The 3608-nt window shown below is 29.6% G+C and overlaps 1 pseudogene; it reads left to right on the forward strand.

The window, feature by feature from the left end:
- The first annotated feature begins 825 nt into the window (after window positions 1-825).
- LOC107841727 overlaps window positions 826-3608 on the forward strand; it is an 8791-nt pseudogene continuing 6008 nt past the window's right edge.

Here is a 3608-nt window from a genome sequence, read left to right on the forward strand (position 1 = left end):
TTTCTATTTGTTGTGAAATTAGAATTATTACTCCTTCTGTTTCAAAAAGAATTACATTTTTTTAATTCTTTTAAAAAAGAATGATTTCTTTTTCAACACTTAAGTTTCAATTTTTCTCATGACATGTTAAAACCACAAGATTATGAATCCAACAATTATGAAAAATGGACAGTAACTATAAATTGTATAAAACAGTTATTTGATAGTGAATGTCTAGTTGTTAAAATTTATTTTGATACATTTATAAGATTAGTGAATGATACATACAAAATTAAACATGTACACATACACACACTCAAACTTGGACGAAGCTGGTAAATAATCACTCCAACTTTAAAAGTGCACATGTAGACATGTCAAGTTGGTCTTGACAAGCCACTAAAGACTTGAATTTGTCCTTATTGTGTCTCATGAAGACATAAATTTTGAACGTATCTAAATGATTATTTTATAAATTAGCAAGTTGGAGTGCTGACTTATCAGCTAAAGTCAAGTTTGGATATTCGTTTATGTGTTAATGAATTATCTGTCCCCTACCTTGAGCATGGAGAAAACTCTGTTAGGAGCGCTATCCCCCCGAATGGAGCCCTACCCAGTGCGAATTTGGATTAGTCGGACTTCAATGTGGGTACCAGACACCGAATGGAAAACCAAAAAAATGAATTATCTGTCCCCTTTCTTCTCTGGCCCAAATATTGCTTACTACAAAGAGGTCCAAATCATCAACAAAAGTTGTTGAATGTTGAAGAAGGCCTATGAAATACAAAAGAAAGTGAGCTAGATAGGCCCAATGATTTGAAACATGGCCCATTTACTCATTGTACGATGAGTGCTGTAAAAACGTTCAAGAAATTCGACCAATACAAATCACAAAAGAACGATTAGGTCATTCTAAACCAAGACCCATACTAAACCAATGCTTTTATTTTAGGAAATTTTACACCATATAAATCAACTAAAAATAATAATTAAATGAGTGTGTAAATTGTATCCTCGATTTTCATATTTGCACTTAGTAAAAATAAGTGGACTAAAATACTCTTTAAGTTGGGCGGTAAAGATGCATAATAAAAAAACGTTGGTAAGCGAAATCAAAATTGACTAAAATAGTATGACCTCATGCTATACAGACTATACGCAGCCTACTTATTTAATTGAATTAGTCATATATTACGACGTATCATCATAATTTCAAAAACAACTTAGTACATATATATTACTTCGTTCTACGAGCAATGTAACTGTCTTGTTGGACTGCTCACAAATTATACTAGATCATCACAACTTTATGCATAGTCATAAAACATATATGCTTTTTGCAAATATAAAACAAGATGTACAAAAAGAGAAACAAACATTATATACTTTTCTTTAATTTCAATATAGACAGATACAAAGGAAAAATTCAAAGTAAAAACTACATAAATAAAGAGGAACCTAAGATGAACTAGGCAGTAAAGGATCTATTTTTTTCTTGTTTTTTCTTTAAAATTGAAATAATCCAATAAAGCCCCCCTGCTAAAAATAAACTAAAAAACCAAGCATTATTGTAAATTATTACAAATGATTTTGGAATTGAATCCAAAATCCCAACATTTTGCAAAAACCCTGGAATTACAGGCAAAATCCCAATCACCAAACCCAAAATTGCTCTTAAATTGTATCCACTTGAGTAATAATCTTGAAATCAATATTGGTGCAGAATATTTTAAAATAATGGTATTTTGATTAAAATGTTTTTAATCATGATATTCTTTTTTATGTTGATATTTATTTAACAATTAGTCAACAGTAGATTATTTTAAAATCTTGTTAATTAAGAACTATTTAGTAACAACTTAGCGAGGAATTCATAAATAATTCCATTTTTTTTAAGGGAATGTGGATCTTTCTTATTATATAGTTCCTAATAAGATATTATACTTGTATTTGCTTTAAGACAAAGTAATTAAATTATATTTTTTGTTGTATAGTTAGCTGCATGCGTATAAATGTAATAATAATTTCACGTGTTTAAACCTCATAAATGCGTTTAAGATATAAGTAAAGAATAGTATTATTTTAAAAATATTTGTATATAATTTAGACAAATATCATGAAAGGTAAGGGCGCGGGGAGGAGTTATGGGCAGTAGCAGAGCAGAATTTTTACTAAGGGGTTCAGAAATAAACATACAAACAAATCGAAAGGGATTCAACACCTACAATATACACATAAAAAATAATTTTAACCATATATAAATATTATAGTTTTTCCGCCGATAGGGGTTCGGATAAACCCCTCGCCAAAGGGTAGCTCCGCCCCTGTTTGTGGGGATGAGTGTTATGGCGGTTGGGACGTTGGGTGACGATAAGTTGTGTGAAGGACGGGGAGGAGACAATCAATAAGAAATATTGCTCCGAGTCCTATTTTCACTAGAGGAGTGCTTTTCACTCTAGTGAATTCTGAATTTGAAATTTATAAATTTTCATTGATCTTAAACAAATAAAAATATTACTTTCTATAAATTATTGGATAAACAAATGCTAAGAAAAAAGGCAACAACAACAAATAGAAACAACAAAGAAGAAGAAAATAACAGTAAAATCAGTTTCATTAGACAAAGTTTGATCACCTTTCTATTTTAAAAAGAGAAATTCCAACAATGTGTCTTACTTGAAAATAATAAGAAATTATGGGGGTATATACGTATATAATGTTGGGATCGAAAAATAAATCGTTAGTGTAAGTTAAAGTTTATAAATTATGGCCATGATAAGTTAGATGACAAAAAAAATTATAAAAAATTTAATATTTTAATATAATTTGATCAGTTAACCTACGTAATATTTTGCAAATCGTTGACATCCCAAAATTACATGCTACTCAAATGTCAAACCCTTTTGCCAGCTTGATTAACCAATCAATGATCTTAATCATATAAATTAAATTATTAACAGATTTATATATATATATATATATATATATATATATATATATCTTTATTATTATTATTATATTCAAGAATCAACATCCACGTTTATAGATTATTCCCACATCCCATCTCATGGTAATTAATTTATATTATAAGACATACATTTACATGGATAAGTTGCTTCATAAATAACCCCCACTCTTCAATCATAATGTCTGAACTAGTTTGAGCGTAACTAAATTAATTTTACGAGCAACAGACATATCGAATCTTTTATTCATCAACATTTAAGCATACTGAGAGAAAAAGCGTAGATACATGTACAATGCATTATCATTAGTAAAAATACATTAAAAAAAAAAATAACATAGAGAATTAACTTATATATTACATACATAGACTAATTACAAAATTCATAAAAATAAAATAAAACACCCCTTCATCTTCGTCTTCTTCAGAATCATCTTCGAAAGTTTTGTCAACTTTTGTACTTAAAATTTTGCTAGTTCCTTCAATTTTTTTGGCTTTCCTACTTCGTAGTTGTTTTGCATTTTGAGGGTTTTGGAGAAGAAGCTTTTTTTAATCCCTTAGCTTTCATAATTTCAATTAAAGGTGTCTAGTGGGCCGGGCCGGGCCAAACCGGAACTGGCCCATTTAGTTTAACCGGGTTGTGGGCCGATTCGGGTTCAGGTTG

The sequence above is a fragment of the Capsicum annuum genome, chromosome 9, assembly GCF_002878395.1.
Source record: "Capsicum annuum cultivar UCD-10X-F1 chromosome 9, UCD10Xv1.1, whole genome shotgun sequence".
NCBI lineage: Eukaryota > Viridiplantae > Streptophyta > Magnoliopsida > Solanales > Solanaceae > Capsicum > Capsicum annuum.